Raw genomic sequence first — 24,988 nt, forward strand, 5'->3', positions numbered from 1 at the left:
ACCGGTTCTAAGACACTACAGGTTTTCACCAGAGCCCGCCGCAAAGCGGGATGGTCTTGCTGCGGCGGTAGTGACCAGGTCGTATCCACTAGCAACGGCTCACCTCTCTGGCTGCTGAAGATAGGCGAGGTACAAGGGAGTAGGCAGAAGCAAAGTCGGACGTAGCAGAAGGTCGGGGGCAGGCGGCAAGGTTCGTAGTCAGGGGAGATAGCAAAGTTCTGGTACACAGGGTATAAACACACAAAAACGCTTTCACTAGGCTCTAGGGCAACAAGATCCGGCAAGGAAGTGCAAGGGAGGAGACTAGATATAGCCAGGAAACAGATGGGAACCAATTAAGCTAATTGGGCCAGGCACCAATCATTGGTGCACTGGCCCTTTAAGTCTCAGGGAGCTGGCGCGCGCGCGCCCTAGAGAGCGGAGCCGCGCGCGCCAGCACATGACCGCAGGAGACGGGAACGGGTAAGTGACCTGGGATGCGATTCGCGAGCGGGCGCGTCCCGCTGTGCGAATCGCATCCCCAACGGCCATGACAGGGCAGCGCTCCCGGTCAGCGCTGACCGGGGAGCTGCAGGGAGAAAGGCGCCGTGAGCGCTCCGGGGAGGAGCGGGGACCCGGAGCGCTAGGCGTAACAGTACCCCCCCCCCTTAGGTCTCCCCTTCTCTTTATCGGGTAACTGCCTCCCCTGGGATGAGGACACCGGGAAAGGAAGGAGGGATTCCTCAACGGCAGGCAGAACCGCAGGAGTAGGAATGGGGAGAGAGGGCAGAGGGCGAGACCTGGCACGGGGCAGTGTGACACCAGGACGGGGGCCATGGGGTGGCACAGAGGCTTGCCTGACGGGACTGGGAGGGGGGGAGGGGCATTTCCTGTGGCAGGCAGAGTCCTTAATGACCTTAGGGGGACCGGAAACAGGAGGAACCACAGGGTCACGGCAGGGAGTACTGGGAACCGGTTTTAGACAGTTCTTGGAACAAGAGGACCCCCAACTCCTGATCTCCCCAGTGGACCAATCCAGGGTAGGGGAATGAAGTTGAAGCCAGGGAAGTCCAAGGAGAATTTCCGAGGTGCAATTGGGGAGGACCAAAAGTTCAATCCTCTCATGATGAGATCCGATGCTCATAAGAAGGGGCTCCGTGCGGAAACGTATGGTGCAATCCAACTTGGCTCCGTTGACCGCGGAAACGTGGAGTGGCTTGACAAGACGGGTCACCGGAATGCGAAATTTATTCACTAGGGACTCTCGAATAAAATTTCCAGAAGCTCCAGAGTCCAGGCAGGCCACGGCTGAGAGAGAAGAGCTGGCTGAAGCAGAAATCCGCACGGGTACCGTGAGACGTGGAGGAGCAGACTTGGAACCAAGAGACGCCACACCCACGTGAGCTGGGTGCGTGCGTGCGTTTCCCAGGCGTGGAGGACGGATAGGGCAATCCACCAAGAAATGCTCGGTACTGGCACAGTACAGACAAAGATTCTCTTCCTTACGGCGATTCCTCTCTTCCTGGGTCAGGCGAGACTTATCCACTTGCATGGCCTCCTCGGCGGGAGGCCCAGGCGTAGATTGCAACGGATACTGTGGGAGAGGTGCCCAGAGATCTAAGTCTTTTTCCTGTCCTGGCGGAGCTCTTGGTGTCGCTCAGAAAAACGCATGTCAATGCGGGTAGCTAGATGGATGAGTTCTTGCAGATTGGCAGGAATCTCTCGTGCGGCCAGCACATCCTTGATGCGACTGGATAGGCCTTTTTGAAGGTCGCGCAGAGTGCCTCATTATTCCAGGATAATTCTGAAGCAAGGGTACGGAACTGTACGGCATACTCGCCAACGGAAGAATTACCTGGACCAGGTTCAACAGGGCAGTCTCAGCAGAAGAGGCTCGGGCAGGTTCCTCAAAGACACTTCGGATTTCCGAGAAGAAGGAGTGTACGGAGGCAGTGACGGGGTCATTGCGGTCCCAGAGCGGTGTGGCCCAAGACAGAGCTTTTCCAGACAGAAGGCTGACTACGAAAGCCACCTTAGACCTTTCAGTGGGAAACAGGTCCGACATCATCTCCAGGTGCAATGAACATTGCGAAAGAAAGCCACGGCAAAACTTAGAGTCCCCATTAAATTTGTCCGGCAAGGACAGGTGGAGGCTAGGAGTGGCCACTCGCAGCGAAGGAGGTGCAGGAGCTGGCGAAGGAGATGATTGCTGAAGAAGTTGCGAATGTTGGCGCACAATGGTGGACACTTCCGACAGCTGGTGGGTTAGATGGGCGATCTGTCGGGCGATATCAGAGACAACTGGCAGGGGAACCTCAGCGGGATCCATGGCCGGATCTACTGTCACGATGCCGGCTGGCAGGAGGTGGATCCTCTGTGCCAGAGAGGGATAGCGAGGACCGTGCTAGTGGACCGGTTCTAAGACACTACAGGTTTTCACCAGAGCCCGCCGCAAAGCGGGATGGTCTTGCTGCGGCGGTAGTGACCAGGTCGTATCCACTAGCAACGGCTCACCTCTCTGGCTGCTGAAGATAGGCGAGGTACAAGGAGTAGGCAGAAGCAAAGTCGGACGTAGCAGAAGGTCGGGGGCAGGCGCAAGGTTCGTAGTCAGGGGAGATAGCAAAGTTCTGGTACACAGGGTATAAACACACAAAAACGCTTTCACTAGGCTCTAGGGCAACAAGATCCGGCAAGGAAGTGCAAGGAGGAGACTAGATATAGCCAGGAAACAGATGGGAACCAATTAAGCTAATTGGGCCAGGCACCAATCATTGGTGCACTGGCCCTTTAAGTCTCAGGGAGCTGGCGCGCGCGCGCCCTAGAGAGCGGAGCCGCGCGCGCCAGCACATGACCGCAGGAGACGGGAACGGGTAAGTGACCTGGGATGCGATTCGCGAGCGGGCGCGTCCCGCTGTGCGAATCGCATCCCCAACGGCCATGACAGGGCAGCGCTCCCGGTCAGCGCTGACCGGGGGAGCTGCAGGGAGAAAGGCGCCGTGAGCGCTCCGGGGAGGAGCGGGGACCCGGAGCGCTAGGCGTAACAGGAATTAAGGGGTAGGGGGTGTGGCGCGATATTGGGGAAGGGATGAGATTTTATATTTCTTCATAAGCATTAATCTTATTTTGTCAATTAGGAACATTCAGCACCCACCCGCTATCAATGGCAGCTGCCTATCATGTCATGCCCTACCTGCACAGGTGTGCTGGCTACTCAAATGAACCAATTAAGGAGGCCATTTAGTCAGCAGCAGCAGAAGTCCTGTGCCTGGACGCTCCAACAGGGGCCAGACACAAGCAGAAGCAGCAGAAGCAGCAGCAGCACCACCTTTTGTTTTTTGGCTGCAGCAGCAGCAAGGCCCACAGGGCTGGCTAGCTGGCTAGCCAGCAAGCAGGTAGCAATGAAAGTAGGAATCTTTCTTTTAACCCTGTAAGGGGGTGGTGCACTGTACCCGAAGATACTGCCATATCGGGTCAATGCATAGGGCGGACGGAAGCAAGCTTCGAAATCGGCCCCCGTTCTCAAAAATCCATTTAATATATGGTCCCCAGATAGGGGACGTATCAGATATTAAACTGATAAGAACAGATACTACACTTGATCTTAGCCAAAAGGCCGAGAAGCAATAACCGTGAAAGGGGCGGGCCCAACAAGGTCCCCTTCATGGGCACTATCACTGCTTGCTGTCAGGGAGGCTGCCAGACAATTTTCCATGCACACTCTGGGCTGGGGGCAGTCAACCACCAGTACACACAGCAGAACCTAAACCCATACCATTATTGCTAAGCAGCAAGACAGGGGCCCATTGCACTCCCACGGGGCCTTTTTAAATGCAATCCATAACCCGGATTTGCCAGGAACCCTTCTTACTCCTCCTACTTGCATGTGACACTGGGCTTAGGATCTGCATAGGAAACACACACACAAGCACACACCTACCTTTGTTGCCTGCAGATGCCTCCTTGGCTGTCCCCAAACGGTATCAAACCAACACCCACGGGAAGCTGTAAGCATAGAGGACATGCCTGCACCCCATTGGACTTACCTGTGTGGGTTAAATCCGGGTTATTTGACAACCTATGGCGGTGATGGTTCTGCTCAGGCAGAGCAGTGCTGATGCTCCTCATAAAGCTGTCGCTGCTGTGAAGGTTCTAGGTGACATCACAAATCCCTTTGGTTACATACACAACAAAGCTGGGTTGTTGTTGTTTACACTCTGCAAGGCCTGTGGAAGTGAGTGACATCATAGCACTGTAGTTCTGAGGGTTCAAGATGGATGCAACAATCTCCTGTTGCTTCTATGAAGGCCGTAATAGACGACATCACCAAACAGCTCCATAGTCACATACACAGCAAAGGAGAGATGTTGTTTACACCTAGTGATGTCAGTGGTATTGAGTGACATCACAGCACAGTGCTAAGGCTCCTGGGCCTGGACACAGCAGCGGCTGCAATATCTCAACGGAGAATACGTTTATATATATGTGTGTGTGTGCGCGTATATATATATATATATATATATATATATATATATATATATTTCTCTGCCGAAATCACTTTTAAACCCCATTTCCACCTTTTTTTCCCTTCTCTTCCTCTTACTTTTTTTTCACGTTTTTTTACGTTTTTCTCCTTTTCGCCTCTTTTCTGGGCGTATTATTCTTCTTTTTCTTCTTTTTTTTTCGTCTAATGCATACCCCATCAGTGCAGCAATGCTTATTCAATACCGCCAGCAGATGGAGACACTGGGGGATAATTTTCTAAGGATTTATACTGATTTTTCCTGTCTGAATTTGTCGCACAGAAAGTTGCAGGCCAAATATGTGTGACATTTCTGCGACTTTAGCTTCTAGAGCATTTTTACAACATTATACATAGGTGCTGAATACATAAAAAGCGACTGTTCAGCGACAGACAAGTCGCATCGGCTGAAAGTAGGCCAGAATGTCAGTCCATGTTGGAGCAGGTTTAGATACAGTCTAAAGCATAGATCTCAAAGTCTGTGCACAGAATTTAGCAAGGGCCCTCGCACCTTCTGATGCATCAGGTAGGTGCACAATAGCATAGCCTAACCCTCTGTACTTTGGTCTATATTGATGCGGGACATAGACAGCCAGCTGATGACCAATCCATTAGTGCAATGGATGGCTGGAAGCATTTGTCTTTGCCTTTGCAATACCACAGAAGCAATGCATGGTCAATGTACAAGCAATGACACACCTGTGTGAACAGCCAGGAGACCCCCCCCCCCCCCCCCATGTTATGTTACATAGTTACATAGTTAGTACGGTCGAAAAAAGACATATGTCCATCACGTTCAACCAGGGAATTAAGGGGTAGGGGGTGTGGCGCGATATTGGGGAAGGGATGAGATTTTATATTTCTTCATAAGCATTAATCTTATTTTGTCAATTAGGAACATTCAGCACCCACCCGCTATCAAGGCAGCTGCCTATCATGTCATGCCCTACCTGCACAGGTGTGCTGGCTACTCAAATGATCCAATTAAGGAGGCCATTTAGTCAGCAGCAGCAGAAGTCCTGTGCCTGGACGCTCCAACAGGGGCCAGACACAAGCAGAAGCAGCAGAAGCAAGCAGCAGCACCACCTTTTGTTTTTTGGCTGCAGCAGCAGCAAGGCCCACAGGGCTGGCTAGCTGGCTAGCCAGCAAGCAGGTAGCAATGAAAGTAGGAATCTTTCTTTTTAACCCTGTAAGGGGGTGGTGCACTGTACCCGAAGATACTGCCATATCGGGTCAATGCATAGGGCGACGGAAGCAAGCTTCGAAATCGGCCCCCGTTCTCAAAATCCATTTAATATATGGTCCCCAGATAGGGGACGTATCAGATATTAAACTGATAAGAACAGATACTACACTTGATCTTAGCCAAAAGGCCGAGAAGCGATAACCGTGAAAGGGGCGGGCCCAACAAGGTCCCCCTTCATGGGCACTATCACTGCTTGCTGTCAGGGAGGCTGCCAGACAATTTTCCATGCACACTCTGGCTGGGGGGCAGTCAACCACCAGTACACACAGCAGAACCTAAACCCATACCATTATTGCTAAGCAGCAAGACAGGGGCCCATTGCACTCCCACGGGGCCTTTTTAAATGCAATCCATAACCGGATTTGCCAGGAACCCTTCTTACTCCTCCTACTTGCATGTGACAACTGGGCTTAGGATCTGCATAGGAAACACACACACAAGCACACACCTACCTTTGTTGCCTGCAGATGCCTCCTTGGCTGTCCCCAAACGGTATCAAACCAACACCCACGGAAGCTGTAAGCATAGAGGACATGCCTGCACCCCATTGGACTTACCTGTGTGGGTTAAATCCGGGTTATTTGACAACCTATGGCGGTGATGGTTCTGCTCAGGCAGAGCAAGTGCTGATGCTCCTCATAAAGCTGTCGCTGCTGTGAAGGTTCTAGGTGACATCACAAATCCCTTTGGTTACATACACAACAAAGCTGGGTTGTTGTTGTTTACACTCTGCAGGCCTGTGGTAGTGAGTGACATCATAGCACTGTAGTTCTGAGGGTTCAAGATGGATGCAAACAATCTCCTGTTGCTTCTATGAAGGCCGTAATAGACGACATCACCAAACAGCTCCATAGTCACATACACAGCAAAGGAGAGATGTTGTTTACACCTAGTGATGTCAGTGGTATTGAGTGACATCACAGCACAGTGCTAAGGCTCCTGGGCCTGGACACAGCAGCGGCTGCAATATCTCAACGGAGAATACGTTTATATCTATGTGTGTGTGTGCGCATATATATATATATATATATATATATATATATATATATATTTCTCCGCCGAAATCACTTTTAAACCCATTTCCACCTTTTTTTCCCTTCTCTTCCTCTTACTTTTTTTTCACGTTTTTTTTACGTTTTTCTCCTTTTCGCCTCTTTTCTGGGCGTATTATTCTTCTTTTTCTTCTTTTTTTTCGTCTAATGCATACCCCCATCAGTGCAGCAATGCTTATTCAATACCGCCAGCAGATGGAGACACTGGGGGATAATTTTCTAAGGATTTATACTGATTTTTCCTGTCTGAATTTGTCGCACAGAAAGTTGCAGGCCAAATATGTGTGACATTTCTGCGACTTTAGCTTCTAGAGCATTTTTACAACATTATACATAGGTGCTGAATACATAAAAAGCGACTGTTCAGCGACAGACAAGTCGCATCGGCTGAAAGTAGGCCAGAATGTCAGTCCATGTTGGAGCAGGTTTAGATACAGTCTAAAGCATAGATCTCAAAGTCTGTGCACAGAATTTAGCAAGGGCCTCGCACCTTCTGATGCATCAGGTAGGTGCACAATAGCATAGCCTAACCCTCTGTACTTTGGTCTATATTGATGCGGGACATAGACAGCCAGCTGATGACCAATCCATTAGTGCAATGGATGGCTGGAAGCATTTGTCTTTGCCTTTGCAATACCACAGAAGCAATGCATGGTCAATGTACAGCAATGACACACCTGTGTGAACAGCCAGGAGACCCCCCCCCCCCCCCCCCCATGTTATGTTACATAGTTACATAGTTAGTACGGTCGAAAAAAGACATATGTCCATCACGTTCAACCAGGGAATTAAGGGGTAGGGGTGTGGCGCGATATTGGGGAAGGGATGAGATTTTATATTTCTTCATAAGCATTAATCTTATTTGTCAATTAGGAACATTCAGCACCCACCCGCTATCAAGGCAGCTGCCTATCATGTCATGCCCTACCTGCACAGGTGTGCTGGCTACTCAAATGATCCAATTAAGGAGGCATTTAGTCAGCAGCAGCAGAAGTCCTGTGCCTGACGCTCCAACAGGGGCCAGACACAAGCAGAAGCAGCAGAAGCAGCAGCAGCACCACCTTTTGTTTTTTGGCTGCAGCAGCAGCAAGGCCCACAGGGCTGGCTAGCTGGCTAGCCAGCAAGCAGGTAGCAATGAAAGTAGGAATCTTCTTTTTAACCCTGTAAGGGGGTGGTGCACTGTACCCGAAGATACTGCCATATCGGGTCAATGCATAGGGCGACGGAAGCAAGCTTCGAAATCGGCCCCCGTTCTCAAAAATCCATTTAATATATGGTCCCCCAGATAGGGGACGTATCAGATATTAAACTGATAAGAACAGATACTACACTTGATCTTAGCCCAAAAGGCCGAGAAGCGATAACCGTGAAAGGGGCGGGCCCAACAAGGTCCCCTTCATGGGCACTATCACTGCTTGCTGTCAGGGAGGCTGCCAGACAATTTTCCATGCACACTCTGGGCTGGGGGGCAGTCAACCACCAGTACACACAGCAGAACCTAAACCCATACCATTATTGCTAAGCAGCAAGACAGGGGCCCATTGCACTCCCACGGGGCCTTTTTAAATGCAATCCATAACCCGGATTTGCCAGGAACCCTTCTTACTCCTCCTACTTGCATGTGACACTGGGCTTAGGATCTGCATAGGAAACACACACACAAGCACACACCTACCTTTGTTGCCTGCAGATGCCTCCTTGGCTGTCCCCAAACGGTATCAAACCAACACCCACGGGAAGCTGTAAGCATAGAGGACATGCCTGCACCCCATTGGACTTACCTGTGTGGGTTAAATCCGGGTTATTTGACAACCTATGGCGGTGATGGTTCTGCTCAGGCAGAGCAGTGCTGATGCTCCTCATAAAGCTGTCGCTGCTGTGAAGGTTCTAGGTGACATCACAAATCCCTTTGGTTACATACACAACAAAGCTGGGTTGTTGTTGTTTACACTCTGCAAGGCCTGTGGAAGTGAGTGACATCATAGCACTGTAGTTCTGAGGGTTCAAGATGGATGCAACAATCTCCTGTTGCTTCTATGAAGGCCGTAATAGACGACATCACCAAACAGCTCCATAGTCACATACACAGCAAAGGAGAGATGTTGTTTACACCTAGTGATGTCAGTGGTATTGAGTGACATCACAGCACAGTGCTAAGGCTCCTGGGCCTGGACACAGCAGCGGCTGCAATATCTCAACGGAGAATACGTTTATATCTATGTGTGTGTGTGCGCATATATATATATATATATATATATATATATATATATATATATATATAATATATTTCTCCGCCGAAATCACTTTTAAACCCATTTCCACCTTTTTTTCCCTTCTCTTCCTCTTACTTTTTTTTCACGTTTTTTTACGTTTTTCTCCTTTTCGCCTCTTTTCTGGGCGTATTATTCTTCTTTTTCTTCTTTTTTTTCGTCTAATGCATACCCCATCAGTGCAGCAATGCTTATCAATACCGCCAGCAGATGGAGACACTGGGGGATAATTTTCTAAGGATTTATACTGATTTTTCCTGTCTGAATTTGTCGCACAGAAAGTTGCAGGCCAAATATGTGTGACATTTCTGCGACTTTAGCTTCTAGAGCATTTTTACAACATTATACATAGGTGCTGAATACATAAAAAGCGACTGTTCAGCGACAGACAAGTCGCATCGGCTGAAAGTAGGCCAGAATGTCAGTCCATGTTGGAGCAGGTTTAGATACAGTCTAAAGCATAGATCTAAAAGTCTGTGCACAGAATTTAGCAAGGGCCTCGCACCTTCTGATGCATCAGGTAGGTGCACAATAGCATAGCCTAACCCTCTGTACTTTGGTCTATATTGATGCGGGACATAGACAGCCAGCTGATGACCAATCCATTAGTGCAATGGATGGCTGGAAGCATTTGTCTTTGCCTTTGCAATACCACAGAAGCAATGCATGGTCAGTGTACAGCAATGACACACCTGTGTGAACAGCCAGGAGACCCCCCCCCCCCCCCCCCCATGTTATGTTACATAGTTACATAGTTAGTACGGTCGAAAAAAGACATATGTCCATCACGTTCAACCAGGGAATTAAGGGGTAGGGGTGTGGCGCGATATTGGGGAAGGGATGAGATTTTATATTTCTTCATAAGCATTAATCTTATTTTGTCAATTAGGAACATTCAGCACCCACCCGCTATCAAGGCAGCTGCCTATCATGTCATGCCCTACCTGCACAGGTGTGCTGGCTACTCAAATGATCCAATTAAGGAGGCCATTTTAGTCAGCAGCAGCAGAAGTCCTGTGCCTGGACGCTCCAACAGGGGCCAGACACAAGCAGAAGCAGCAGAAGCAGCAGCAGCACCACCTTTTGTTTTTTGGCTGCAGCAGCAGCAAGGCCCACAGGGCTGGCTAGCTGGCTAGCCAGCAAGCAGGTAGCAATGAAAGTAGGAATCTTTCTTTTTAACCCTGTAAGGGGGTGGTGCACTGTACCCGAAGATACTGCCATATCGGGTCAATGCATAGGGCGACGGAAGCAAGCTTCGAAATCGGCCCCCGTTCTCAAAAATCCATTTAATATATGGTCCCAGATAGGGGACGTATCAGATATTAAACTGATAAGAACAGATACTACACTTGATCTTAGCCAAAAGGCCGAGAAGCGATAACCGTGAAAGGGGCGGGCCCAACAAGGTCCCCTTCATGGGCACTATCACTGCTTGCTGTCAGGGAGGCTGCAGACAATTTTCCATGCACACTCTGGGCTGGGGGGCAGTCAACCACCAGTACACACAGCAGAACCTAAACCCATACCATTATTGCTAAGCAGCAAGACAGGGGCCCATTGCACTCCCACGGGGCCTTTTTAAATGCAATCCATAACCCGGATTTGCCAGGAACCCTTCTTACTCCTCCTACTTGCATGTGACACTGGGCTTAGGATCTGCATAGGAAACACACACACAAGCACACACCTACCTTTGTTGCCTGCAGATGCCTCCTTGGCTGTCCCCAAACGGTATCAAACCAACACCCACGGGAAGCTGTAAGCATAGAGGACATGCCTGGACCCCATTGGACTTACCTGTGTGGGTTAAATCCGGGTTATTTGACAACCTATGGCGGTGATGGTTCTGCTCAGGCAGAGCAGTGCTGATGCTCCTCATAAAGCTGTCGCTGCTGTGAAGGTTCTAGGTGACATCACAAATCCCTTTGGTTACATACACCAACAAAGCTGGGTTGTTGTTTGTTTACACTCTGCAAGGCCTGTGGAAGTGAGTGACATCATAGCACTGTAGTTCTGAGGGTTCAAGATGGATGCAAACAATCTCCTGTTGCTTCTATGAAGGCCGTAATAGACGACATCACCAAACAGCTCCATAGTCACATACACAGCAAAGGAGAGATGTTGTTTACACCTAGTGATGTCAGTGGTATTGAGTGACATCACAGCACAGTGCTAAGGCTTCCTGGGCCTGGACACAGCAGCGGCTGCAATATCTCAACGGAGAATACGTTTATATCTATGTGTGTGTGTGCGCATATATATATATATATATATATATATATATATATATATATATATATATTTCTCCGCCGAAATCACTTTTAAACCCATTTCCACCTTTTTTTCCCTTCTCTTCCTCTTACTTTTTTTTCACGTTTTTTTACGTTTTTCTCCTTTTCGCCTCTTTTCTGGGCGTATTATTCTCTTTTTCTTCTTTTTTTTCGTCTAATGCATACCCCATCAGTGCAGCAATGCTTATTCAATACCGCCAGCAGATGGAGACACTGGGGGATAATTTTCTAAGGATTTATACTTGATTTTTCCTGTCTGAATTTGTCGCACAGAAAGTTGCAGGCCAAATATGTGTGACATTTCTGCGACTTTAGCTTCTAGAGCATTTTTACAACATTATACATAGGTGCTGAATACATAAAAAGCGACTGTTCAGCGACAGACAAGTCGCATCGGCTGAAAGTAGGCCAGAATGTCAGTCCATGTTGGAGCAGGTTTAGATACAGTCTAAAGCATAGATCTCAAAGTCTGTGCACAGAATTTAGCAAGGGCCTCGCACCTTCTGATGCATCAGGTAGGTGCACAATAGCATAGCCTAACCCTCTGTACTTTGGTCTATATTGATGCGGGACATAGACAGCCAGCTGATGACCAATCCATTAGTGCAATGGATGGCTGGAAGCATTTGTCTTTGCCTTTGCAATACCACAGAAGCAATGCATGGTCAATGTACAGCAATGACACACCTGTGTGAACAGCCAGGAGACCCCCCCCCCCCCCCCCCCCCATGTTATGTTACATAGTTACATAGTTAGTACGGTCGAAAAAAGACATATGTCCATCACGTTCAACCAGGGAATTAAGGGGTAGGGGGTGTGGCGCGATATTGGGGAAGGGATGAGATTTTATATTTCTTCATAAGCATTAATCTTATTTTGTCAATTAGGAACATTCAGCACCCACCCGCTATCAAGGCAGCTGCCTATCATGTCATGCCCTACCTGCACAGGTGTGCTGGCTACTCAAATGATCCAATTAAGGAGGCCATTTAGTCAGCAGCAGCAGAAGTCCTGTGCCTGGACGCTCCAACAGGGGCCAGACACAAGCAGAAGCAGCAGAAGCAGCAGCAGCACCACCTTTTGTTTTTTGGCTGCAGCAGCAGCAAGGCCCACAGGGCTGGCTAGCTGGCTAGCCAGCAAGCAGGTAGCAATGAAAGTAGGAATCTTTCTTTTTAACCCTGTAAGGGGGTGGTGCACTGTACCCGAAGATACTGCCATATCGGGTCAATGCATAGGGCGACGGAAGCAAGCTTCGAAATCGGCCCCCGTTCTCAAAAATCCATTTAATATATGGTCCCCAGTCCCCAGATAGGGGACGTATCAGATATTAAACTGATAAGAACAGATACTACACTTGATCTTAGCCAAAAGGCCGAGAAGCGATAACCGTGAAAGGGGCGGGCCCAACAAGGTCCCCTTCATGGGCACTATCACTGCTTGCTGTCAGGGAGGCTGCCAGACAATTTTCCATGCACACTCTGGGCTGGGGGGCAGTCAACCACCAGTACACACAGCAGAACCTAAACCCATACCATTATTGCTAAGCAGCAAGACAGGGGCCCATTGCACTCCCACGGGGCCTTTTTAAATGCAATCCATAACCCGGATTTGCCAGGAACCCTTCTTACTCCTCCTACTTGCATGTGACACTGGGCTTAGGATCTGCATAGGAAACACACACACAAGCACACACCTACCTTTGTTGCCTGCAGATGCCTCCTTGGCTGTCCCCAAACGGTATCAAACCAACACCCACGGGAAGCTGTAAGCATAGAGGACATGCCTGCACCCCATTGGACTTACCTGTGTGGGTTAAATCCGGGTTATTTGACAACCTATGGCGGTGATGGTTCTGCTCAGGCAGAGCAGTGCTGATGCTCCTCATAAAGCTGTCGCTGCTGTGAAGGTTCTAGGTGACATCACAAATCCCTTTGGTTACATACACAACAAAGCTGGGTTGTTGTTGTTTACACTCTGCAAGGCCTGTGGAAGTGAGTGACATCATAGCACTGTAGTTCTGAGGGTTCAAGATGGATGCAACAATCTCCTGTTGCTTCTATGAAGGCCGTAATAGACGACATCACCAAACAGCTCCATAGTCACATACACAGCAAAGGAGAGATGTTGTTTACACCTAGTGATGTCAGTGGTATTGAGTGACATCACAGCACAGTGCTAAGGCTCCTGGGCCTGGACACAGCAGCGGCTGCAATATCTCAACGGAGAATACGTTTATATCTATGTGTGTGTGTGCGCATATATATATATATATATATATATATATATATATATATATATATATTCTCCGCCGAAATCACTTTTAAACCCATTTCCACCTTTTTTTCCCTTCTCTTCCTCTTACTTTTTTTTCACGTTTTTTTACGTTTTTCTCCTTTTCGCCTCTTTTCTGGGCGTATTATTCTTCTTTTTCTTCTTTTTTTTCGTCTAATGCATACCCCATCAGTGCAGCAATGCTTATTCAATACCGCCAGCAGATGGAGACACTGGGGGATAATTTTCTAAGGATTTATACTGATTTTTCCTGTCTGAATTTGTCGCACAGAAAGTTGCAGGCCAAATATGTGTGACATTTCTGCGACTTTAGCTTCTAGAGCATTTTTACAACATTATACATAGGTGCTGAATACATAAAAAGCGACTGTTCAGCGACAGACAAGTCGCATCGGCTGAAAGTAGGCCAGAATGTCAGTCCATGTTGGAGCAGGTTTAGATACAGTCTAAAGCATAGATCTCAAAGTCTGTGCACAGAATTTAGCAAGGGCCTCGCACCTTCTGATGCATCAGGTAGGTGCACAATAGCATAGCCTAACCCTCTGTACTTTGGTCTATATTGATGCGGGACATAGACAGCCAGCTGATGACCAATCCATTAGTGCAATGGATGGCTGGAAGCATTTGTCTTTGCCTTTGCAATACCACAGAAGCAATGCATGGTCAATGTACAGCAATGACACACCTGTGTGAACAGCCAGGAGACCCCCCCCCCCCCCCCCCCCCATGTTATGTTACATAGTTACATAGTTAGTACGGTCGAAAAAAGACATATGTCCATCACGTTCAACCAGGGAATTAAGGGGTAGGGGTGTGGCGCGATATTGGGGAAGGGATGAGATTTTATATTTCTTCATAAGCATTAATCTTATTTTGTCAATTAGGAACATTCAGCACCCACCCGCTATCAAGGCAGCTGCCTATCATGTCATGCCCTACCTGCACAGGTGTGCTGGCTACTCAAATGATCCAATTAAGGAGGCCATTTAGTCAGCAGCAGCAGAAGTCCTGTGCCTGGACGCTCCAACAGGGGCCAGACACAAGCAGAAGCAGAAGCAGCAGAAGCAGCAGCAGCACCACCTTTTGTTTTTTGGCTGCAGCAGCAGCAAGGCCCACAGGGCTGGCTAGCTGGCTAGCCAGCAAGCAGGTAGCAATGAAAGTAGGAATCTTTCTTTTTAACCCTGTAAGGGGGTGGTGCACTGTACCCGAAGATACTGCCATATCGGGTCAATGCATAGGGCGACGGAAGCAAGCTTCGAAATCGGCCCCCGTTCTCAAAAATCCATTTAATATATGGTCCCCAGATAGGGGACGTATCAGATATTAAACTGATAAGAACAGATACTACACTTGATCTTAGCCAAAAGGCCGAGAAGCGATAACCGTGAAAGGGGCGGGCCCAACAAGGTCCCCTTCATGGGCACTATCACTGCTTGCTGTCAGGGAGGCTGCCAGACAATTTTCCATGCACACTCTGGGCTGGGGGGCAGTCAACCACCAGTACACACAGCAGAACCTAAACCCATACCATTATTGCTAAGCAGCAAGACAGGGGCCCATTGCACTCCCACGGGGCCTTTTTAAATGCAATCCATAACCCGGATTTGCCAGGAACCCTTCTTACTCCTCCTACTTGCATGTGACACTGGGCTTAGGATCTGCATAGGAAACACACACACAAGCACACACCTACCTTTGTTGCCTGCAGATGCCTCCTTGGCTGTCCCCAAACGGTATCAAACCAACACCCACGGGAAGCTGTAAGCATAGAGGACATGCCTGCACCCCATTGGACTTACCTGTGTGGGTTAAATCCGGGTTATTTGACAACCTATGGCGGTGATGGTTCTGCTCAGGCAGAGCAGTGCTGATGCTCCTCATAAAGCTGTCGCTGCTGTGAAGGTTCTAGGTGACATCACAAATCCCTTTGGTTACATACACAACAAAGCTGGGTTGTTGTTGTTTACACTCTGCAAGGCCTGTGGAAGTGAGTGACATCATAGCACTGTAGTTCTGAGGGTTCAAGATGGATGCAACAATCTCCTGTTGCTTCTATGAAGGCCGTAATAGACGACATCACCAAACAGCTCCATAGTCACATACACAGCAAAGGAGAGATGTTGTTTACACCTAGTGATGTCAGTGGTATTGAGTGACATCACAGCACAGTGCTAAGGCTCCTGGGCCTGGACACAGCAGCGGCTGCAATATCTCAACGGAGAATACGTTTATATCTATGTGTGTGTGTGCGCATATATATATATATATATATATATATATATATATATATATATATATTTCTCCGCCGAAATCACTTTTAAACCCATTTCCACCTTTTTTTCCCTTCTCTTCCTCTTACTTTTTTTTCACGTTTTTTTACGTTTTTCTCCTTTTCGCCTCTTTTCTGGGCGTATTATTCTTCTTTTTCTTCTTTTTTTTCGTCTAATGCATACCCCATCAGTGCAGCAATGCTTATTCAATACCGCCAGCAGATGGAGACACTGGGGGATAATTTTCTAAGGATTTATACTGATTTTTCCTGTCTGAATTTGTCGCACAGAAAGTTGCAGGCCAAATATGTGTGACATTTCTGCGACTTTAGCTTCTAGAGCATTTTTACAACATTATACATAGGTGCTGAATACATAAAAAGCGACTGTTCAGCGACAGACAAGTCGCATCGGCTGAAAGTAGGCCAGAATGTCAGTCCATGTTGGAGCAGGTTTAGATACAGTCTAAAGCATAGATCTCAAAGTCTGTGCACAGAATTTAGCAAGGGCCTCGCACCTTCTGATGCATCAGGTAGGTGCACAATAGCATAGCCTAACCCTCTGTACTTTGGTCTATATTGATGCGGGACATAGACAGCCAGCTGATGACCAATCCATTAGTGCAATGGATGGCTGGAAGCATTTGTCTTTGCCTTTGCAATACCACAGAAGCAATGCATGGTCAATGTACAGCAATGACACACCTGTGTGAACAGCCAGGAGACCCCCCCATGTTATGTTACATAGTTACATAGTTAGTACGGTCGAAAAAAGACATATGTCCATCACGTTCAACCAGGGAATTAAGGGGTAGGGGTGTGGCGCGATATTGGGGAAGGGATGAGATTTTATATTTCTTCATAAGCATTAATATTATTTTGTCAATTAGGAACATTCAGCACCCACCCGCTATCAAGGCAGCTGCCTATCATGTCATGCCCTACCTGCACAGGTGTGCTGGCTACTCAAATGATCCAATTAAGGAGGCCATTTAGTCAGCAGCAGCAGAAGTCCTGTGCCTGGACGCTCCAACAGGGGCCAGACACAAGCAGAAGCAGAAGCAGCAGAAGCAGCAGCAGCACCACCTTTTGTTTTTTGGCTGCAGCAGCAGCAAGGCCCACAGGGCTGGCTAGCTGGCTAGCCAGCAAGCAGGTAGCAATGAAAGTAGGAATCTTTCTTTTTAACCCTGTAAGGGGGTGGTGCACTGTACCCGAAGATACTGCCATATCGGGTCAATGCATAGGGCGACGGAAGCAAGCTTCGAAATCGGCCCCCGTTCTCAAAAATCCATTTAATATATGGTCCCCAGATAGGGGACGTATCAGATATTAAACTGATAAGAACAGATACTACACTTGATCTTAGCCAAAAGGCCGAGAAGCGATAACCGTGAAAGGGGCGGGCCCAACAAGGTCCCCTTCATGGGCACTATCACTGCTTGCTGTCAGGGAGGCTGCCAGACAATTTTCCATGCACACTCTGGGCTGGGGGGCAGTCAACCACCAGTACACACAGCAGAACCTAAACCCATACCATTATTGCTAAGCAGCAAGACAGGGGCCCATTGCACTCCCACGGGGCCTTTTTAAATGCAATCCATAACCCGGATTTGCCAGGAACCCTTCTTACTCCTCCTACTTGCATGTGACACTGGGCTTAGGATCTGCATAGGAAACACACACACAAGCACACACCTACCTTTGTTGCCTGCAGATGCCTCCTTGGCTGTCCCCAAACGGTATCAAACCAACACCCACGGGAAGCTGTAAGCATAGAGGACATGCCTGCACCCCATTGGACTTACCTGTGTGGGTTAAATCCGGGTTATTTGACAACCTATGGCGGTGATGGTTCTGCTCAGGCAGAGCAGTGCTGATGCTCCTCATAAAGCTGTCGCTGCTGTGAAGGTTCTAGGTGACATCACAAATCCCTTTGGTTACATACACAACAAAGCTGGGTTGTTGTTGTTTACACTCTGCAAGGCCTGTGGAAGTGAGTGACATCATAGCACTGTAGTTCTGAGGGTTCAAGATGGATGCAACAATCTCCTGTTGCTTCTATGAAGGCCGTAATAGACGACATCACCAAACAGCTCCATAGTCACATACACAGCAAAGGAGAGATGTTGTTTACACCTAGTGATGTCAGTGGTATTGAGTGACATCACAGCACAGTGCTAAGGCTCCTGGGCCTGGACACAGCAGCGGCTGCAATATCTCAACGGAGAATACGTTTATATCTATGTGTGTGTGTGCGCATATATATATATATATATATATATATATATATATATATATATATATATTTCTCCGCCGAAATCACTTTTAAACCCATTTCCACCTTTTTTTCCCTTCTCTTCCTCTTACTTTTTTTTCACGTTTTTTTACGTTTTTCTCCTTTTCGCCTCTTTTCTGGGCGTATTATTCTTCTTTTTCTTCTTTTTTTTCGTCTAATGCATACCCCATCAGTGCAGCAATGCTTATTCAATACCGCCAGCAGATGGAGACACTGGGGGATAATTTTCTAAGGATTTATACTGATTTTTCCTGTCTGAATTTGTCGCACAGAAAGTTGCAGGCCAAATATGTGTGACATTTCTGCGACTTTAGCTTCTAGAGCATTTTTACAACATTATACATAGGTGCTGAATACATAAAAAGCGACTGTTCAGCGACAGACAAGTCGCATCGGCTGAAAGTAGGCCAGAATGTCAGTCCATGTTGGAGCAGGTTTAGATACAGTCTAAAGCATAGATCTCAAAGTCTGTGCACAGAATTTAGCAAGGGCCTCGCACCTTCTGATGCATCAGGTAGGTGCACAATAGCATAGCCTAACCCTCTGTACTTTGGTCTATATTGATGCGGGACATAGACAGCCAGCTGATGACCAATCCATTAGTGCAATGGATGGCTGGAAGCATTTGTCTTTGCCTTTGCAATACCACAGAAGCAATGCATGGTCAATGTACAGCAATGACACACCTGTGTGAACAGCCAGGAGACCCCCCCATGTTATGTTACATAGTTACATAGTTAGTACGGTCGAAAAAAGACATATGTCCATCACGTTCAACCAGGGAATTAAGGGGTAGGGGTGTGGCGCGATATTGGGGAAGGGATGAGATTTTATATTTCTTCATAAGCATTAATCTTATTTTGTCAATTAGGAACATTCAGCACCCACCCGCTATCAAGGCAGCTGCCTATCATGTCATGCCCTACCTGCACAGGTGTGCTGGCTACTCAAATGATCCAATTAAGGAGGCCATTTAGTCAGCAGCAGCAGAAGTCCTGTGCCTGGACGCTCCAACAGGGGCCAGACACAAGCAGAAGCAGAAGCAGCAGCAGCACCACCTTTTGTTTTTTGGCTGCAGCAGCAGCAAGGCCCACAGGGCTGGCTAGCTGGCTAGCCAGCAAGCAGGTAGCAATGAAAGTAGGAATCTTTCTTTTTAACCCTGTAAGGGGGTGGTGCACTGTACCCGAAGATACTGCCATATCGGGTCAATGCATAGGGCGACGGAAGCAAGCTTCGAAATCGGCCCCCGTTCTCAAAAATCCATTTAATATATGGTCCCCAGATAGGGGACGTATCAGATATTAAACTGATAAGAACAGATACTACACTTGATCTTAGCCAAAAGGCCGAGAAGCGATAACCGTGAAAGGGGCGGGCCCAACAAGGTCCCCTTCATGGGCACTATCACTGCTTGCTGTCAGGGAGGCTGCCAGACAATTTTCCATGCACACTCTGGGCTGGGGGGCAGTCAACCACCAGTACACACAGCAGAACCTAAACCCATACCATTATTGCTAAGCAGCAAGACAGGGGCCCATTGCACTCCCACGGGGCCTTTTTAAATGCAATCCATAACCCGGATTTGCCAGGAACCCTTCTTACTCCTCCTACTTGCATGTGACACTGGGCTTAGGATCTGCATAGGAAACACACACACAAGCACACACCTACCTTTGTTGCCTGCAGATGCCTCCTTGGCTGTCCCCAAACGGTATCAAACCAACACCCACGGGAAGCTGTAAGCATAGAGGACATGCCTGCACCCCATTGGACTTACCTGTGTGGGTTAAATCCGGGTTATTTGACAACCTATGGCGGTGATGGTTCTGCTCAGGCAGAGCAGTGCTGATGCTCCTCATAAAGCTGTCGCTGCTGTGAAGGTTCTAGGTGACATCACAAATCCCTTTGGTTACATACACAACAAAGCTGGGTTGTTGTTGTTTACACTCTGCAAGGCCTGTGGAAGTGAGTGACATCATAGCACTGTAGTTCTGAGGGTTCAAGATGGATGCAACAATCTCCTGTTGCTTCTATGAAGGCCGTAATAGACGACATCACCAAACAGCTCCATAGTCACATACACAGCAAAGGAGAGATGTTGTTTACACCTAGTGATGTCAGTGGTATTGAGTGACATCACAGCACAGTGCTAAGGCTCCTGGGCCTGGACACAGCAGCGGCTGCAATATCTCAACGGAGAATACGTTTATATCTATGTGTGTGTGTGCGCATATATATATATATATATATATATATATATATATATATATATATATATTTCTCCGCCGAAATCACTTTTAAACCCATTTCCACCTTTTTTTCCCTTCTCTTCCTCTTACTTTTTTTTCACGTTTTTTTACGTTTTTCTCCTTTTCGCCTCTTTTCTGGGCGTATTCTTCTTCTTTTTCTTCTTTTTTTTCGTCTAATGCATACCCCATCAGTGCAGCAATGCTTATTCAATACCGCCAGCAGATGGAGACACTGGGGGATAATTTTCTAAGGATTTATACTGATTTTTCCTGTCTGAATTTGTCGCACAGAAAGTTGCAGGCCAAATATGTGTGACATTTCTGCGACTTTAGCTTCTAGAGCATTTTTACAACATTATACATAGGTGCTGAATACATAAAAAGCGACTGTTCAGCGACAGACAAGTCGCATCGGCTGAAAGTAGGCCAGAATGTCAGTCCATGTTGGAGCAGGTTTAGATACAGTCTAAAGCATAGATCTCAAAGTCTGTGCACAGAATTTAGCAAGGGCCTCGCACCTTCTGATGCATCAGGTAGGTGCACAATAGCATAGCCTAACCCTCTGTACTTTGGTCTATATTGATGCGGGACATAGACAGCCAGCTGATGACCAATCCATTAGTGCAATGGATGGCTGGAAGCATTTGTCTTTGCCTTTGCAATACCACAGAAGCAATGCATGGTCAATGTACAGCAATGACACACCTGTGTGAACAGCCAGGAGACCCCCCCCCCCCCCCCCCCCCCCATGTTATGTTACATAGTTACATAGTTAGTACGGTCGAAAAAAGACATATGTCCATCACGTTCAACCAGGGAATTAAGGGGTAGGGGTGTGGCGCGATATTGGGGAAGGGATGAGATTTTATATTTCTTCATAAGCATTAATCTTATTTTGTCAATTAGGAACATTCAGCACCCACCCGCTATCAAGGCAGCTGCCTATCATGTCATGCCCTACCTGCACAGGTGTGCTGGCTACTCAAATGATCCAATTAAGGAGGCCATTTAGTCAGCAGCAGCAGAAGTCCTGTGCCTGGACGCTCCAACAGGGGCCAGACACAAGCAGAAGCAGAAGCAGCAGAAGCAGCAGCAGCACCACCTTTTGTTTTTTGGCTGCAGCAGCAGCAAGGCCCACAGGGCTGGCTAGCTGGCTAGCCAGCAAGCAGGTAGCAATGAAAGTAGGAATCTTTCTTTTTAACCCTGTAAGGGGGTGGTGCACTGTACCCGAAGATACTGCCATATCGGGTCAATGCATAGGGCGACGGAAGCAAGCTTCGAAATCGGCCCCCGTTCTCAAAAATCCATTTAATATATGGTCCCCAGATAGGGGACGTATCAGATATTAAACTGATAAGAACAGATACTACACTTGATCTTAGCCAAAAGGCCGAGAAGCGATAACCGTGAAAGGGGCGGGCCCAACAAGGTCCCCTTCATGGGCACTATCACTGCTTGCTGTCAGGGAGGCTGCCAGACAATTTTCCATGCACACTCTGGGCTGGGGGGCAGTCAACCACCAGTACACACAGCAGAACCTAAACCCATACCATTATTGCTAAGCAGCAAGACAGGGGCCCATTGCACTCCCACGGGGCCTTTTTAAATGCAATCCATAACCCGGATTTGCCAGGAACCCTTCTTACTCCTCCTACTTGCATGTGACACTGGGCTTAGGATCTGCATAGGAAACACACACACAAGCACACACCTACCTTTGTTGCCTGCAGATGCCTCCTTGGCTGTCCCCAAACGGTATCAAACCAACACCCACGGGAAGCTGTAAGCATAGAGGACATGCCTGCACCCCATTGGACTTACCTGTGTGGGTTAAATCCGGGTTATTTGACAACCTATGGCGGTGATGGTTCTGCTCAGGCAGAGCAGTGCTGATGCTCCTCATAAAGCTGTCGCTGCTGTGAAGGTTCTAGGTGACATCACAAATCCCTTTGGTTACATACACAACAAAGCTGGGTTGTTGTTGTTTACACTCTGCAAGGCCTGTGGAAGTGAGTGACATCATAGCACTGTAGTTCTGAGGGTTCAAGATGGATGCAACAATCTCCTGTTGCTTCTATGAAGGCCGTAATAGACGACATCACCAAACAGCTCCATAGTCACATACACAGCAAAGGAGAGATGTTGTTTACACCTAGTGATGTCAGTGGTATTGAGTGACATCACAGCACAGTGCTAAGGCTCCTGGGCCTGGACACAGCAGCGGCTGCAATATCTCAACGGAGAATACGTTTATATCTATGTGTGTGTGTGCGCATATATATATATATATATATATATATATATATATATATATATATATATTTCTCCGCCGAAATCACTTTTAAACCCATTTCCACCTTTTTTTCCCTTCTCTTCCTCTTACTTTTTTTTCACGTTTTTTTACGTTTTTCTCCTTTTCGCCTCTTTTCTGGGCGTATTATTCTTCTTTTTCTTCTTTTTTTTCGTCTAATGCATACCCCATCAGTGCAGCAATGCTTATTCAATACCGCCAGCAGATGGAGACACTGGGGGATAATTTTCTAAGGATTTATACTGATTTTTCCTGTCTGAATTTGTCGCACAGAAAGTTGCAGGCCAAATATGTGTGACATTTCTGCGACTTTAGCTTCTAGAGCATTTTTACAACATTATACATAGGTGCTGAATACATAAAAAGCGACTGTTCAGCGACAGACAAGTCGCATCGGCTGAAAGTAGGCCAGAATGTCAGTCCATGTTGGAGCAGGTTTAGATACAGTCTAAAGCATAGATCTCAAAGTCTGTGCACAGAATTTAGCAAGGGCCTCGCACCTTCTGATGCATCAGGTAGGTGCACAATAGCATAGCCTAACCCTCTGTACTTTGGTCTATATTGATGCGGGACATAGACAGCCAGCTGATGACCAATCCATTAGTGCAATGGATGGCTGGAAGCATTTGTCTTTGCCTTTGCAATACCACAGAAGCAATGCATGGTCAATGTACAGCAATGACACACCTGTGTGAACAGCCAGGAGACCCCCCCATGTTATGTTACATAGTTACATAGTTAGTACGGTCGAAAAAAGACATATGTCCATCACGTTCAACCAGGGAATTAAGGGGTAGGGGTGTGGCGCGATATTGGGGAAGGGATGAGATTTTATATTTCTTCATAAGCATTAATCTTATTTTGTCAATTAGGAACATTCAGCACCCACCCGCTATCAAGGCAGCTGCCTATCATGTCATGCCCTACCTGCACAGGTGTGCTGGCTACTCAAATGATCCAATTAAGGAGGCCATTTAGTCAGCAGCAGCAGAAGTCCTGTGCCTGGACGCTCCAACAGGGGCCAGACACAAGCAGAAGCAGAAGCAGCAGAAGCAGCAGCAGCACCACCTTTTGTTTTTTGGCTGCAGCAGCAGCAAGGCCCACAGGGCTGGCTAGCTGGCTAGCCAGCAAGCAGGTAGCAATGAAAGTAGGAATCTTTCTTTTTAACCCTGTAAGGGGGTGGTGCACTGTACCCGAAGATACTGCCATATCGGGTCAATGCATAGGGCGACGGAAGCAAGCTTCGAAATCGGCCCCCGTTCTCAAAAATCCATTTAATATATGGTCCCCAGATAGGGGACGTATCAGATATTAAACTGATAAGAACAGATACTACACTTGATCTTAGCCAAAAGGCCGAGAAGCGATAACCGTGAAAGGGGCGGGCCCAACAAGGTCCCCTTCATGGGCACTATCACTGCTTGCTGTCAGGGAGGCTGCCAGACAATTTTCCATGCACACTCTGGGCTGGGGGGCAGTCAACCACCAGTACACACAGCAGAACCTAAACCCATACCATTATTGCTAAGCAGCAAGACAGGGGCCCATTGCACTCCCACGGGGCCTTTTTAAATGCAATCCATAACCCGGATTTGCCAGGAACCCTTCTTACTCCTCCTACTTGCATGTGACACTGGGCTTAGGATCTGCATAGGAAACACACACACAAGCACACACCTACCTTTGTTGCCTGCAGATGCCTCCTTGGCTGTCCCCAAACGGTATCAAACCAACACCCACGGGAAGCTGTAAGCATAGAGGACATGCCTGCACCCCATTGGACTTACCTGTGTGGGTTAAATCCGGGTTATTTGACAACCTATGGCGGTGATGGTTCTGCTCAGGCAGAGCAGTGCTGATGCTCCTCATAAATGTTACGCCGAGCGCTCCGGGTCCCCGCTCCTCCCCGGAGCGCTCGCTACACTCCTCTCACTGCAGCGCTCCGGTCGGTTCCACGGACCCGGGGCGCTGCGATACCGCCTCTGGCCGGGATGCGATTCGCGATGCGGGTAGCGCCCGCTCGCGATGCGCACCCCGGCTCCCGTACCTGACTCGCTCTCCGTCAGTTCTGTCCCGGCGCGCGCGGCCCCGCTCCCTAGGGCGCGCGCGCGCCGGGTCTTTGCGATTTAAAGGGCCACTGCGCCGCTGATTGGCGCAGTGGTTCCAATTAGTGTTTACACCTGTGCACTTCCCTATATCACCTCACTTCCCCTT

At 48.1% G+C, this 24,988-nt stretch overlaps 10 non-coding genes across 10 annotated transcripts; all 10 read right to left on the reverse strand.

Annotated features, from left to right (window-relative positions):
* Positions 1-3,412: 3,412 nt before the first annotated feature.
* LOC130334318 (U2 spliceosomal RNA) lies at positions 3,413-3,604 on the reverse strand. Its single transcript, XR_008876142.1, has one exon. It is a non-coding gene; the product is annotated as a U2 spliceosomal RNA (small nuclear RNA).
* Positions 3,605-5,693: 2,089 nt separating this feature from the next.
* LOC130334365 (U2 spliceosomal RNA) lies at positions 5,694-5,883 on the reverse strand. The gene has a single exon (XR_008876186.1). It is a non-coding gene; the product is annotated as a U2 spliceosomal RNA (small nuclear RNA).
* Positions 5,884-7,965: 2,082 nt separating this feature from the next.
* LOC130334370 (U2 spliceosomal RNA) lies at positions 7,966-8,158 on the reverse strand. Its single transcript, XR_008876191.1, has one exon. It is a non-coding gene; the product is annotated as a U2 spliceosomal RNA (small nuclear RNA).
* A 2,097-nt stretch (positions 8,159-10,255) lies between these two features.
* On the reverse strand, positions 10,256-10,445 carry LOC130334368 (U2 spliceosomal RNA). Its single transcript, XR_008876189.1, has one exon. It is a non-coding gene; the product is annotated as a U2 spliceosomal RNA (small nuclear RNA).
* Positions 10,446-12,543: 2,098 nt separating this feature from the next.
* On the reverse strand, positions 12,544-12,741 carry LOC130334366 (U2 spliceosomal RNA). Its single transcript, XR_008876187.1, has one exon. It is a non-coding gene; the product is annotated as a U2 spliceosomal RNA (small nuclear RNA).
* A 2,097-nt stretch (positions 12,742-14,838) lies between these two features.
* On the reverse strand, positions 14,839-15,029 carry LOC130334355 (U2 spliceosomal RNA). Its single transcript, XR_008876177.1, has one exon. It is a non-coding gene; the product is annotated as a U2 spliceosomal RNA (small nuclear RNA).
* A 2,084-nt stretch (positions 15,030-17,113) lies between these two features.
* LOC130334356 (U2 spliceosomal RNA) lies at positions 17,114-17,304 on the reverse strand. The gene has a single exon (XR_008876178.1). It is a non-coding gene; the product is annotated as a U2 spliceosomal RNA (small nuclear RNA).
* Positions 17,305-19,381: 2,077 nt separating this feature from the next.
* Positions 19,382-19,572, reverse strand: LOC130334357 (U2 spliceosomal RNA). Its single transcript, XR_008876179.1, has one exon. It is a non-coding gene; the product is annotated as a U2 spliceosomal RNA (small nuclear RNA).
* A 2,102-nt stretch (positions 19,573-21,674) lies between these two features.
* Positions 21,675-21,865, reverse strand: LOC130334358 (U2 spliceosomal RNA). Its single transcript, XR_008876180.1, has one exon. It is a non-coding gene; the product is annotated as a U2 spliceosomal RNA (small nuclear RNA).
* Positions 21,866-23,951: 2,086 nt separating this feature from the next.
* On the reverse strand, positions 23,952-24,142 carry LOC130334359 (U2 spliceosomal RNA). Its single transcript, XR_008876181.1, has one exon. It is a non-coding gene; the product is annotated as a U2 spliceosomal RNA (small nuclear RNA).
* Positions 24,143-24,988: the final 846 nt, after the last annotated feature.

This window comes from Hyla sarda, unplaced genomic scaffold (genome assembly GCF_029499605.1).
Source record: "Hyla sarda isolate aHylSar1 unplaced genomic scaffold, aHylSar1.hap1 scaffold_432, whole genome shotgun sequence".
Classification (NCBI taxonomy): Eukaryota; Metazoa; Chordata; class Amphibia; order Anura; family Hylidae; genus Hyla; species Hyla sarda.